The sequence below is a fragment of the Mustela nivalis genome, assembly GCF_964662115.1.
Source record: "Mustela nivalis genome assembly, chromosome: 1".
Classification (NCBI taxonomy): domain Eukaryota; kingdom Metazoa; phylum Chordata; class Mammalia; order Carnivora; family Mustelidae; genus Mustela; species Mustela nivalis.
In genome coordinates this window covers 105,990,592-106,005,186 of record NC_139020.1, presented here as the reverse complement: position 1 = coordinate 106,005,186, position 14,595 = coordinate 105,990,592, and the positions used below count along the sequence as shown (strand labels likewise).

The window sequence follows — 14,595 nt, the reverse complement described above, 5'->3', positions numbered from 1 at the left end:
ATCTCCCCATGGCAAATCTGTCAGTATTCCTCTTCAAAGCCAGGCCTGTGCCTGCAGGACCACTGCTGATTCCTCAGAGCTCCAAGCACCGGGATAGGGATTAACTACCCCAAACCAAGCCCATGTGCACAACTCACTGATTTCCGTGTCAAACTGGAAACCCGAGTCCACAAAGCTGGAGTGGGAAACAGCCGCAGAGGCCCATGGAGGAGGAGCGGATCAGGGCTGTGGAAGGTGCATGCGCACCTTACCCTCGTTTCTTCTTAGGCCCTCTCTCCAAGGCGCCAGCTGGGCCTGGTCCTAGGACCTTGCTCAGACGGCAGACAGTCAACAATGGCAGCTGGTAAAGAACTCACCAGATCAGGGTGTTCACATAGTAGGAAAGATCACCTTAAAGGACACAGAGACCATATTAAGGACCAGGAGAAAGTGAAATGAGGTCAGGAAGTCAAACATCCGAATTCAGTAACTGATACATAAAGGTGGAACAGAGTTCCAAAACATCCTTTTAAAAATCTGTTGGGTAAATCATAATTTGGGGTAAAGAGACTGCTTCTAGAATGATGCAAAAAATTTTTTTGAACTTTTTCCTTAACAAAACACCCCCCAAAAATCCTTTTAAAAATGGAAACTTAACAAGAATTATATAAGTTGAGGGGTAATGAAATATTTTTTTTCCTTAGACAAGACAAAAGGAAATTAATTTCTAAACTTCGCAATGTAAATGGCAATCCATAAAAAGACTCCAGAAAGTGAGCATTTTCTGTTGAGGGATTAAACATTAGTAGTTTCAAAATAATTAATGAACTTTTTATTTTTTTGGTCTTTTTTAGTTTTTAAGAAAACTGGTACCAATTGGTTACCAGAAAATGGCATGATCTTCAAGAAAAGAAAAAATTTCTTGGTAAATATTTCCTCTTTCCCTGAGTCCTTGAGGTAAAAGAACTGAGAACTAACTAGATCTTTTAACTCAGAGCAACGAATGTCCATGGAAGGGATGAATAAAAGGGGATATTATTAAATTGCTGTTTGAGGTTTTCTATTATCATACTCTGTTACCACCAGGCATGTCAGTAATGATAAAAAAGGATAAATATAAAATGATAAAAAATGATAATGATTAAAAAATGATAAAAAGGATAAAGTAATCCCACCTCCCTCCCTCTTCCTGTCAGCCTCTTAAAGCTTCCCACCATGGTCATCCAGGTTAAATACACTTCCTTGAATTAGAATATCTGGGAATAATCTCTTTTTATTACGGAAATTTTCAAACATACAGAAAAGCAGAGCCAGGAGTATAATGAGAACATATATACCTGTCACTCAGATTCAGCAGTCGTTACCATCTTCCCATATTTGTTTCATTTTTTTTTTTACTGAAGTATTTTAAAGTAAATTACAGATGTCATGACATCTCACACCAAAATACTTACACATATATCATTATAGGGGATCCTTCCTTATGTGGGAAAGGCACTGCTGTCAGAAGATGTGTGGGAGCTCTCATAAGCTCAGTCATTTCTCAGTCCCAAATAGAAGTTAATCAGGACATCACTCTAACAATTAATGAGGAGTAAGTTTTGGGTGGAACCCAAGGAAGGTCTTAGCTGTATTTAGAACATTCCTGATTGATACAGAGAGAGGAAAGGCAACCGCACATTAACTAAATTCTCAAAAGACACAAAGTGGGGAAGTGGGGAAGTCTTATACACAATAATGATGCCAGAGAGAAAACACAAAGCACTTGTGTGGAGGTAGAAATTTACATGAACACTGCATGTTCTTATTTTTGAAAGAAAAATTGTTTAAAACGTTGGTAATGACAGAATGACTGGGCACAGGTAAAACAGTAAAACATCCTATCAGCAGATTCCTTTAATCATAGAAAAGACCATTGTGGTTTTTGCCCCCACCATGTGATGAGCAAGGCACTAGACCCAGCAGGGTGGCAGGTGGTGGTAAGCTGCTGAGATGCACAGACAGGTCCTCCCCCTCCACTGGGGCATAACTGAACGGGAAGTACATCAACTCCCAGGAGAACGTCTGGGAAGCTTGGTTGAGAAGCGCTGGCTCACTTAGGCGGGGTAAGATATCATCTTCAGTAGGCACACTTGCTCTGTGCTTTGTTGTTGGGGTCAGGGCAGGCGAATTGCAGATGTTGTAGACAAGATGGCGGGCAAGGTGGTTGGGTAGTTTGCTCGCAAAGGTCTGCTGGCTCAGTGACTCTGCCGAACAAAAGAGAAGCAGGCAGAATGAGTGACAGCAGGTTCCAGAATGTTCAGCCTGTCTCTGTCAATAAATGAAATTCGTTTCCTATTCAAAACAGCCTAGGTGGCCTCAACAACTGGAGACCAAGGCCTGATACCCAGTCTGTGGCTGGTGGACCTAACTGAGCACGCATTTGGCTTTCCACCCATCCGATGGAAAAGCTTCCTTATCCATACCCTCAGGGCACATTTACCTCTTGACTCATGAAGCACCCCACCCCAGTACCCCCTTCCCCACACCATGGGGTTCATAAGAACAAGCACCACCTTCTTTCTCCATGACATTGCTGCCATAAGGAAGGCAAGTCTCTGTTGACTGACTCGGCGAAGAAAATCCTTTCCACCCTCCAGAGAGTAGGAACGTGTTTTCTTCCCAGAGCGCCCCCTCTTTGGAAGCACACAGTCTCTCCTGAGCTCCCTCCTCCAGCCTCACCCCGGGCCCCGAAGCCCAAGCCCAAGATCCGCTGATGGGTGAGAAAACACATGAGCTCATTGGAGCTTATATAAGAGCTCTTGGCAGGCCTTCCGCAGGAGCATGCTCGCATTTGCCTTGTCTAGGCAATGTGATTTTTCTCTTCTCTATCTCCTCAGAACAGAGAGGCTGATTTGTACTCCTGTTCAGTAGTGGTTTTGTAGCAGGGAGAAGGAAGCACAGTGTTCCCTCCCAAATCCCAGTGATTCAAATTGGTGGAGTTTTCCCAAGGGGCAGAAATAGTATTTAAAGGACGGAATCCACCGGCATGTGTCAAGCCCCTTCACACTGGCTCTATCCCTTCTCTCAGCTTCTGTCTCTGAGGAGCCTATACGCCTTCATTCACCCTGGAGGAGCAGTGAGAGCTGTAAGGGCCAAAGCTGCCTTGACATCTCAGAGGACTCCCTCTCTGATGTCCCTTCTGAGATGTTTGCGAGCAAGGTCTAGGGCAGAGAGAGACAAAATAAGATGGAAATCCTCCTCTTCCTCCAGAGGAAGAAACAGAACATTTATGGAGGTCTTTCAAGTGTTCCCATCGCAGGAAATTGATCCTGCCTCCCAATGACTTGGTGACAACTCCCTTCCTCTCCCAGATGCCGTTGTCTTGAGGGAGGAAAGAAACTTTGGGGGAATTTGGGGGAAGTGCACTGTGGAAACTCAAAGAGAAGGGGTAGAGAGAGAGAGAAAGGGAAGGCCATGAAACCAAAGTCCAAAGTCACGGAATGTTTTACATAGCTCCCAAGAGGAGAAGGAACTTGGCTCTTCTCCTGCCACTGAAGGAAGAAAAGGAGGGGGAGGAGTGGGTGCCCTTGGCAGTGATGGGCTCCCTTCTGCCCCCAGTCACTCCAGGCCTGGGCCGCTCAGGGCAGTGCCAGACAAGACAGAGAAACTCAGCCCGGAGCTCCTCATTCTCCTCCTTGAGCCTCACAGGCCATGACCCAGGGTGTACCCACAGGCAAGTAGGGATAGGACCTCTTCTTCCTCTGCTCCTCTCCTGGGGCCAGCGCCATTTCCTGCCTGGCACCAAGGAGTGGTAGGGACATGGGCAAGTGTCAGATTATGTCTCAGCTTTCCCACCTGTGAGATGGGGCCGGAGAGGGTGGTTCATACATTTGTTCATTTATCCATCAATAAATATTGTGTTATTAACCAATGTCTATTTGCCAGGCACTAGAAGGGTCTTTAACCTGTTTCAACGCAGTTCTCTTGCTTTTTCTCCACCATTTCCCATTGCGTTCTGCTTTTCCCAACTTCCATCCACCCCCAATGCCTACTTCTTCCACCTTTTCTTCTTTTATTCTTGTGATGTTTCTCTTCCCTTTTCTCCTATGATACTATTTTTAGAGTTTTCATACATAAAATCAGAGGATCACAGGGATCTTAAGGGGACACTTGCCCACTTTGTTATCTCCAGGCAAGGCTGTGCTGAAAAAGCCCAGGGAAGATCAGAGAACATAGTCCAGAGCTTGATTTCAGGATGTAATTTGAGTGTCTCACAGCTTCTCCCATCCAGAAATGATCTCCAATGTCTAACTGAAACCCCTCTGTTCGGTACTACTCTTCTTTTTCTTTTTCCCTTTTGAGTCACATCTCAGGCATAGAGCACCTTTTTGGATATAGAACCATTGGGAAGTTTAATGAAAGCAACATAGCTGAATATCCCAGACCAGAGAGTATTAGCTTCATTATGAAAACAACAGAATCAGGAACAAAGGGAGGACCGGAGGCCAGGGCAGAGAGGTGGGTGTGACTTCTCTGAAATCAACAAAAACAGACTAAGCAATAACCCACAAGCGTAATCCTACTGGAGTCGCCATTTTGGATCAACTATCTCAGTTAACACAAAAAGTCCACTGAGCAGAAAGTTCGGGAATCAACCCCCTGTTGCTGGAAAGGCTCTCCCTTCGATGTCCTCGAGTTCAGCCTTGCACGCTTTGTGGAGTACAAAGTCTGTGGTCTGTTGATTGTAGACGGGCGTCATTCAACCTTGGTTCCAATGTGACCATATACAGAATTCCTCTCCAGAGTCATTTTTCCCAGCCTCTGGGAAGGAGGCAAGCCAGGTCTACCCTTGGACAGGGCCTGATAGCCCTTTTGGATCTGTGTGAACCTGCCGAGATGGCTCACACTCTTGATGGAGGCAGTGTGCCTAGAGAGTAGGTCACCAGGCAAGGAGGCAGATTGTAAAACCTACAGAATTTTCTTTCTTCCTTTCTTCAGATGGCAAGAGGCAGGAGATCCAACTAAAGAGAAGAGGGTCTAACGGCAAGTTGCTGACCCAGCTTCTAGCACAGCTGCCCTCTTCCACAGAATGGGAACAAGTAACCTTTTGTGCCTCTTGTACTATCAGTCTCCACTCCTGGTAGGTATCTCTGGGCAAGTGTTATTGTTAGCCAGTAAGCATAGTCCCAAAGGAGCCACTACTAGAGGGGTTCTGACAGATGCTTTTCTCTCTCTGCAGGAAACAAGTTAGACCTTTCTATGTGGGAAAAGTCTGGCCACTGTTCCATAGAGGCGGCTGTGGAAGGAGCCATCCTATGTGCCAGGATGATCCGAGAGATGAAACCCTGCCTGGGAAACAAGAGCAACATGGGGAGTGGGCCACAGCGCTGTTTCAGCCACGTGGCCTTGGACATGTCCTTCTGGGACCTCTCTTTCTCCATCTATCAAACAAGGGGCCTCTAAAGACTTTCCCTTTTCAACGATCTTGCCTTTACCTGGAGTAAACGCTGCGGCCATGGGAGAGGGGGCATGGTCCTTGTTCTTCTGGGTCTTCCACCAGGCCCAAGGCTTCCCCCAGCCCTTCTGGAGGGCTACCCTTAGCCCTTTAAAGAATCTTCCCTTCCCTCTTAAGGATTGATCATGCTCAGAAATCCAGCTGATTTGGGGGACCAACATGAAAAAAAAAAAAAAAAAAAGAACCTTACAAAGAAACTCTTTGAGAAGCCCTCCACGTTTACACACACGCACACAGACATATACAAACACACATACTTAATCCCTGACATGTAAACATTTCCCCTTCTGTGGCTCAAACCTATTTTACCCTTTCTCATTGCCCATGTGTTCAGAGAGACTCCATTCCCACCCATGGAAAAGCACCATTTCCTTTTAGAGAATTTAGCTAGACCTCAGTGTTTGGGGGTCACCCTGGGCTTAGGTTGAAGCTAAAGGTCCTAACACACCTCACCTGCGGCCCATAAACGCAGACTCACCTGCCAAGACGGAGGCAGTGACTGGCTGGCACAGTGCCAGGGTCCAGAATCTTTGTTCCTTACTCGTCCATCTCCACTGCCTCCTCCTCCGCCTGTAGATATGCTTCTCTGTCGCGGTGGTTGCCTGCTCGAGCCTGCCTGTCCGCCTGCCAGAGTGCCGTGGACTTCTTCTGTAATGTACTGTGTGTATGTGTGTCTTCCCTCTGCAGTTTACTACAAATAAACATGACAGCGGACAGCTGACCCCTGACCTCCTGGTGGTTTCTTTTCAAGCCATTGCTTGAGAAATCGGGATCGGCTGATCAGCCACAGGGCGCTGGAGACAAGCAGGCTCCTCTACACTGTTCCGTGGCATTTCACTGGTGCCCACTGCCAGGGGTTCCACTGATAGGCCAGAACTGGGAAGAAGGGAAAATTTTTGTTGCCCCTTTCCTGGTATTGCAGGATGGGGAGAGGAAGCTGAAAATCCTATTAAATAAGCCTTTATTAGACATTTCAAAGTCTTCATTTCATTGATATGTGAAAACTCCCCTATGAAGTAATGAGCCATTTTACAGATTAGGAAACCAAGGCTCAGAAAGGGTCATTAACTTGCTCAACAAGTAACATAATAAGTAACCCAGTTCTTCTCTCAAATCCCAAAATTCTCACTCTTTGCTCTAAACCAGTATTTCTCCAAGGGGTGCGGGGGGCAGGGACTGCTAACATCAGAAACACCTGAGGTCTGGATCTGCGGCCCTTTCAGACCTCCTGAATCCTGGGCTCTGAGAGTAGGACCCTCAAATCTGGGTCGGTCTATAGACCCTCACACTCACCGTGCCGCAACCAGCGGGGAGGGCAGGACCTGTCTGAGAGGACTGAGCCAAGCCAGCATTTCAGGAGAGCTCAGAAACCAGAGCCTGCAGAAGAACGCCGTGAGACAGGAGAGACCCGGAGAGGAGACAGATGTGGGAAGAAGTGAGGCTGTGGACTGCACATCAGAGTGGGTTGACCCCTCACCCCAGAACAAAGATGCCAACAACAGGTCCATCAGCTCAGCTCTAGGTTGAGCCGTCTCCAGCCAAGGGTTCCAAGTCACACCCAGGCGGGGTTAGGCAAGGCGGCAGGGTCTCAACCTGGCAGCCTACAGGATAGGGGCCTACAATGGTGCGGCAGCCTCCGGAGGAGGAGGCCGTGGTTGCCCAGCGGCTGGTCATCGGCCTCCGCTGCCTTTGCAACCCCCATTGCCCTGGCCAGCCTGGCCTGACTGGCCAGTCTCAGGAGCCAAAGAGCCATTGGCTTGCCTCTCCAGGTTCTTCCTGCCACAAGTGGCCAACAGTGTTCCAAAAGACCCAGAACTCAGGTCCTGAAGTCTGTCTTCTCTGGGTCCCTGCTGTCATCCTCAGGGCTGGGCAAAGACTCTGGCCTCAGGGAACCTCACCAAAATGTTACTCACTCCTACCCACTCCCTCCCCTTTCTACCTGGATCTGCCGAATTCTATTTTGTGCCCTGGAGTCTAGGTGGAGGTTTCTGAAATAACGGTGGGGATGTTTGAGGTGGGGCGCTGTGAGGTGGAGGCATCATTGCTACTGGGGACAGGACGAAATTCTGGAAATAGCTCCAGGGCCACTCAACTGGGGACATTCAGCTACGGTCTCACCCGCCCCGCTGTAACACTCACCAGTCTCCATAGCTAGGAAAAGAATTGGGTAAACAAGGAAAATTCTGGTCCATTCAGGAACAAAGGCCCTTAGCAGTTGTGTTTGCATTTTAAACAATAGTGAAAAATAAGCCATTTGCCTTAGCCTTTACAAGATTTTCTAACACATGTGACCGTGTTCCTGCTCCTTCCCCCACCTAACAGGTTACTGTATGCCTTTAAATGTAACAAAACTGCCTTTGTTTTTAGATGTTCTTCCCTCCTACTTTCCATTAAACCAGACTATCAATTATTACCGAACTATTTCTGAATCTAAAATCTTCAAGCCATTCACAGAGGGAGCAGAAAGTCAAAGAGAGTCAACGTGGTAAGGAAGTGCAGAAAGAAAAACAGGAGAGATTCGAAGGAGAAATGGTGGTCTCGGACTGGAGGGCTCGCAGAGAGAACCGAGTCTGACCTCTCAGCCAGAGCGGGTCTCAGCTCTATGGCCCCTGTCCTGTGCACGGCCACCTCTGCCTCTAGACTACCCTGGGTGGGCAGCCTACCTCCTTTCCAGGGAGCCCCTCCAGAAGATCTCTGAGCCTTAGGTAGGCTCCTATTACACCCAAGTCTGCCTCCCATGGACTCCCAAGCCCTGGGCCCCGGCTTGGCCCCTAGCAACCCACAGTACACCGTACCCCTGCAGCAGGACAGCGCGCATTTATCTCAGAACAGCAATCCTGTCCTCTTTTTTTTTCCCCCTCCAGACCAAACATCCCCTGAATCTTTAAATCACCCATTATATGTCATGACGCTCAGGCCCTAAGCTATTCTTACGACTTTCTCTGGAACAACAACAGGTTGCCAAGGTCCCTCTTAAAATGGGATTGCCAGAACTGAGCAGAGTGCGGTGCCCCAGAAGTGGGCAGAGACACACCCTGCGCTCCAGGCTCCAGGCTCTGCGTTGGCTTTCCTTGGCAGCCTGATGGCTCTCACGGAGATCAACTCCCACCTCCCGTGAGGGCCAGTCACTGCTGCTGGGGTGGTGCTTTACTGATCCCCAAGTCCCTTCGGAAACACGGCCTTGTTTGCTCTTCAGCACAGCTAGGGGAGGGTAGTTAAAGATGAGGAAGCTAGGGACGCCTGGGTGGCTCAGTTGGTTAAGCAGCTGCCTTCAGCTCAGGTCATGATCCCAGTGTACTAGGATCGAGTCCCACATTGGGCTCCTTGCTCGGCAGGGAGCCTGCTTCTCCCTCTGACTCTGCCTGACACTCTGCCTGCCATTCTGTCTGCCTGTGCTCTCTCTCTCTCCGACAAATAAATAAATAAAATCTTAAAAAAAAAAAAAAGATGAGGAAGCTAAGGTTTTTCCAAAGCCACATGGGCCAGGCCTCATGCCCTGAGCCTGTGGTTCCGAACCCTCCATACACACCCATGATGCCTTTACACTATAACTTTTGTTAAGGCCAAGAAAGCCTCCTCGGCTTCATTTGTTAGTGTCTATTCAGAGTCTTTTTCAGAGCGCCTGGGTGGCTCAGTTGGTGAAGTGTGTGCCTTCAGCTCAGATTATGATCCCAGAGTCCTGGGATCTAGCCTCAGCCTACTTGGGCACTCTCTCTCTCTCTCTCCTGTGTCAAATAAAGAAATAAAATCTTTTTTTAAAAAAATCTTTTTTTCTGTTCCATTTTGTTTTGTTAATTTCTGCCCATCCCTGAACTTGTCTAGATCTTTTTGACTCCCACTTCTGCCACCCTGTATATTAAAGGGAAGACAATGGATCAATGAGAAAATGCAGCCGAAGAGGATGAAGGACCAAACAAGGAAGGAGAAAGGAGCTGGAAAGGGAGCATCTCAGAGAAGAATAGACAACATGGTGTGGCATGTTGGGGGTTGGGGGAAGACTGGGTTCCAAACCCACCTACTTCTGCAGGCTCTGCTGCCCTAGACAAGCCACTTAGCCTCTCAGAGCCTCACTTTCCCAGAAGCGGGCATCTGAATTGGACTACTCCATTCCCAAGACTTCTCCCAGTTTCGTGAATCTAATGTAGAAAAAGACCTTACCGTTAGTCCAAAGAGTCTTCTCCTTTAATCCAATGACTATACCGGACATCAGATTTCACTCCAGATATTTCACATGGTTTTCCTTTGCTACAATAAAGAAAAGCAAAGGTGGCTATGGGCATGGCATTAAGCAACATCTATTTCATTTGATCGCTAGCCCTGCTTTTTACGGGGTGGGGAAGGGGAGGAAGGATTTGGAGAGTTATGTGTCAAGATATTGGACCCAAAGACTAAGGAATCCTCAAGGAGGTCGAACCAGAAGCTCTGTAGCTGTCACCAAACACCCTCTCCATATTATTAGAGTGCCAAGGGTCCTGCAGTGAACAGTGGCCCCTGACATGTCATGAGAAGGGAGAGAACATGTTACTCATCTCTCGCGCGCCTTCCTGCGGAGGTCACATGGCAAATGATCTCAGACCATTGTGCTAAGCTAGGAAATACCATCCCATGTTCTTATTCTTGCAGAGCAAAGCTGCTCAATAGAAATATAACAGGGCCACATATGTAAGCTTACATTTTCTAGCAACCACATGAAAGGGCAAAAGGGAACAGATGCAATGAACTTGAATAAAATATTTTCTTTAACTCAAAATTTCCCAGATATTATCATTTTCACATGTAATTAATATAAAAGGTATTAACTACTTAATAACTAAACACTTAAATACTTCAAATAATTTTAAACAACTTTAAATAAAATTCAAATACTTTGAAATAGTTAATTTAATAGCTAAATACTTAACTTTTTTTTTTTTTTTTTTGGACGAAGCCTTCAAAACCCAGTATTTATTTGACATGACAGCGCTAGCCTGGGGGGAGCAGCTGCTGTGCCAGAGAAGCTCGAGGTGCTCCCACCGCATCTGGGGAGCTCCCCACCCCACCCCCTACCACAGCCCTTCTCCAACTATGTCATGACTACCTGCTTCATGGTCTGCATTATCCATCAGACTGAAGGAAGTCTAGGAAGTCTAGGAAGGCTGGGACCATGGAGTTAACTGGTATGTTCTCAGCTCCCGGCTCCCTGTTTGACATGGATATTATAGGCCCTTGACGGATATCTGACAAAGAAGCAAGGAAGGAAGGAAGGGGTCCAAACTCGCCTATATGAGCAGTACAGGGAAGAGCTTGGGTTTGAACCTGAGTATTTGACAATAAAACACATCCTCATTTCACTGGCTCTTGCCTCCTCCTAAACTTCCGAAAGCATTATGAAAAGAGCACAGTCTCAGTGGCCCACAGACTGAGACTCAGCTTCCAGCGAGGTGACTGGTTACAGGGAGCTCACTGCAGAAGTTTGGGAGTAATCCCGTGCTATTTACCTTACCTCTCTTGACCTTGATTTCCTCATCTATAAAATGGGGGTGATAATATTTACCTCATAGGTAACCATGAAGATGACATGTATCTTACAAACATCAGACTTTCTGTAAATGTTAGTTTGTGTTCCTTGTCTAATGAAATGGAAATAAATCATTCTTATCTGGCCAACTTTGAATCCTGCAGCAGCTTTGTCCCTATCGAGAGAGGGAAAAGTAATGAAAAGCAAACCAAAATTTGAGAAAGGGAGCCAGCTCCTACCATCTGTCTCCTTGTTTGTTCTTTAAAAAGCTCCACAAAATGCAGATCCAGCCAGGGTAGCCCGTGAGTTATGAGGAAGCTAGCAATCCCCTTGCTGTCCCAGCAGGTAGACCACACTGTCCTTTCTTCTGACCTTTGCCTCAGGGATGCCTGCCTTTCAACCTCCTCAGGCCCCAAGCCCAGCAGACCCTGTTTTTGCTATTCTGAGCTCAGGAGGCTGGAAGTGCCTGGAACCACGTCTGGGGCAACCACTCAGGTGGAGAAGGTACCCAGGAATCGCTCAGAGATTCTGTCGTAAGGCCCGAGTCTGAGCTGGGGCTGAGCCTCAGGGAAGGCACTGGCTCCTTTAACCAAGAATCTCACATGAGCTCAGGAAGAGGGACAGCTGGGGAAAGCAAAATTGCCATTGTCTGGATAAGAAAGCAGTTATCAAAATTAAACACTCCCTCCTAGCTTATTTCTGACTGTTCACCCTCCCCTCACACACCCCCTCGAGAGTCTTCTCATCTCCAGGCCTTTTCTGGCACAGCTCCTCTGCCTGCTGGGCCCTCCCCCTCCCCTGTCACCACCAGCCTGCTCCTCCCCACCTTCACTGGGCACTGAGCCTTTCCTCTTTCTGTCCTATCATGCCATGACCAATAACAAGTACACCACACACACACACACACACACACACACACACACGCACACACACTCACACCATACACATCTACCCCAAAAGTCTTCCTTTGACTAAAAGTCATCCCTTCCTCACTTCTACGACCACCATGATCAATACCCACCACACACACACACACACACACACACACACACCCCATACATACACAGCATCATCACACACCTATACCCATCACCACTACCACACCCTCACACCCATACTCACCACCATCACTTACTACATACATGTACACTTACTCCCTTGAACATGTACACGGCACACTCCCCACACTACAAACGCATGCACACACACAGAGCCCACACACACAGAGACACATATACAACACGCCAACTGTGTCATACACCTCCCATTGGTCCCCCCATCCTTACACACACCCAACACAGAATCAGAATAAATACCCACCTCAGAACATTTGATCTTCTGAGTTCTGAAGACTTATCTCTTTCACCTTGATTAGAGATAATCATATATAAACATCTCACCTCCCCTACTGGACTAGGAGAGCCCTGAGGACTGAGTCCATTTCTCTTTTTGTTTTTGCAAACTGTATGGCTCTTGGTCTGTGGTTAGGGCTCAATAATTTTTTTTTTAATTTTTCTACTTCTTTGAGAGAGAGAGAGAGTGCACAACCAGGGGGAGGGGCCGAGGAAGAAGGAGACAGAGACTCTTAAGCAGGCTCCATGCTCAGTGCAAAGCCTGACCTGGGACTCGATTCCAGTACCCTGCGATCAGGACCTGAGCTGAAGTCAGATGCTTAACAGACTGAGCCACCCAGGTGCCCCAAAATAATTATTTCTAAACGAATAAATGACTCAGTTAATCAATCACTATGAGTCTGCAGGGCCTACATGAGGTGAGGGGGAGAACCACTGGTGTAGGCCTGAGCTGGCCTGGCCACCCCAGTGGGGAGGGTGGGAGATGGGGGGGGGGCGCTCTTTCACGGTTAGTCCTGCCTGATCCTGCTCGGCTGCCTCGGTTTCATTCCAAGGGAAATATTTGTTCTGTGAGCAAATAAAATGTGAATATGTTCTAATCTGTTGCAAAGATACACAGAGCTGCCTTGGGCCTGATGCTTAGCTCTCTGAGAGCACTTCAAAGAACTGCGAAAATAAAACGTCCCCCGTGGGGGCAGGAGGTGTAACTCTTTCCTTCCCAGAGACAAGGGCAAATGAAGACTAGGTATTATGACTCCCCTTGAACATTTCTAAGGAAAACCTACTCCTCCAGGGGCGCCTGGCCGGCTCAGTCAGTGGGGCATGTGACTCTTGATCTTGGGGTTGTGAGTTCAAATATCATGTTGGGTGTAGAGATTACTTAAGAATAAAATCTTAAAAACAAACAAACAAACAAAAAACCCTCCTCTGGGCCTGTCAGGATCCCAGACATGACAGGTCATGGAAAGGTTCTCTTACCCATTGTTCCTCAGCTTCAGAAGAGCCAAACCCATGAAAACACATCAGCGCACACTCACACCAGAAAACTTTGCTGGATGCCCCCAGTTAACTAATGGAGAGTCTACCTCCCAGAAATGCATGTGTGTGAGCTGAACTTCTCCATCTCCTTGGCCCTCTGAAGCTAGCCTCCTGCTCACCCGAGCATCACACACACACCAACATACACCATGGATCCGTGTTTTAACAAACAGGCAGAATGGTTGGAGAAGTCAGGAAGAAACAAAATTCCTAGCTGCGGAAAACCAGGAAGGGAGATTTCCATTTTGTATGTTTCCTACTAAGGGATTCTTAGAAGTTCAGAACCTTCCATAATAAGCTGTCATCAGATACAGTTGTTGCCGAATATGGCCTCAGGTTTGATTGCAGGGTTTTTAAGCATCTGACCCCAGAATGCAATGTTTCAGTGTTCCTTAGCCTGGCCCTGTCCCTGCTTACAGCCTGGGACAAAAAAATCACAGCATTGAACGATCAGTTAAGGAAACCCAGGGTGTCCGAGTGCAACCATTTAGTAAATGCCTCAAGAGGCGTGACTTCAGTCCCTGCAGTAGATTCTGAAAATATAACCCAGGATTTCCCCCTGCATGTCTAGGCACTGGAAGTCTGAGTCTTCCAGGTTAAGCTGTCCTGAGGCCAGGCATACCTGTGTACGATTCCAGTTAGAGAACAAGCCTCAGCTACTTCTTAGGGCACAGTCTCTGTGCCGTTCGCAGATCCTTCCTTGGTGTTTGAAGCCTCTCAACAAACCGCAGGTGAAAAATATTAGCGTCATCTGCTTCATTTCAGAAGGGTGGGGGGATCTGGGGCTCAGAGAGGCCAAGCAACTTGCCCAGTGCAAACCCAGCTAGAGCCAGAATTCTGATTTGCTGACCCCAAAACTCCTTTCCAGGGGACTGCTTCACCAAGAGAGCCAGCCTGCACAGAACTTCAGGAAGCCAATGTCTGCTTATTCCTACTAGTTTGTTATTCAAAGCAACTGCTATTCTCTCCCTCATTAGATCCTCTATTTTTTAACACATGCAATTTTAAAAATTTTAACACATGTAAAAGCAACACAATACTAACCCAATCAATTCAAAAGACTTCTTGAAAACCTCTATGTTTCCTTTGAAAATGAATTCTCTTTCAGATTCCTCCATTACAAAATGGAATCGCAAGACCTCTCTGATGCCTTTACAACAGCCCTGTGCTCTGGGCTTTGCTGCCTCTTCCAGGGACCAGGGCAACACCTTCTCCAGGGGTCTGGGGGATAC

At 47.4% G+C, this 14,595-nt stretch overlaps 1 protein-coding gene across 5 annotated transcripts in view; it reads left to right on the top strand.

The window, feature by feature from the left end:
• The window catches only part of DGKG (diacylglycerol kinase gamma), a 212,282-nt gene extending 206,085 nt beyond the window's left edge, over positions 1-6,197 (top strand). For 4 of the 5 annotated variants that reach the window (XM_082693811.1, XM_082693807.1, XM_082693808.1 and 1 more), the window contains 2 exons: positions 4,960-5,101; positions 5,201-6,197. The gene's annotated coding sequence lies outside the window, so the exon portion shown is untranslated. Of the gene's footprint in view, positions 1-833; positions 905-4,959; positions 5,102-5,200 lie in introns of all 5 variants that reach the window. The other variant, XM_082693809.1, reaches the window with a different exon arrangement.
• The last annotated feature ends 8,398 nt before the right edge of the window (positions 6,198-14,595 follow it).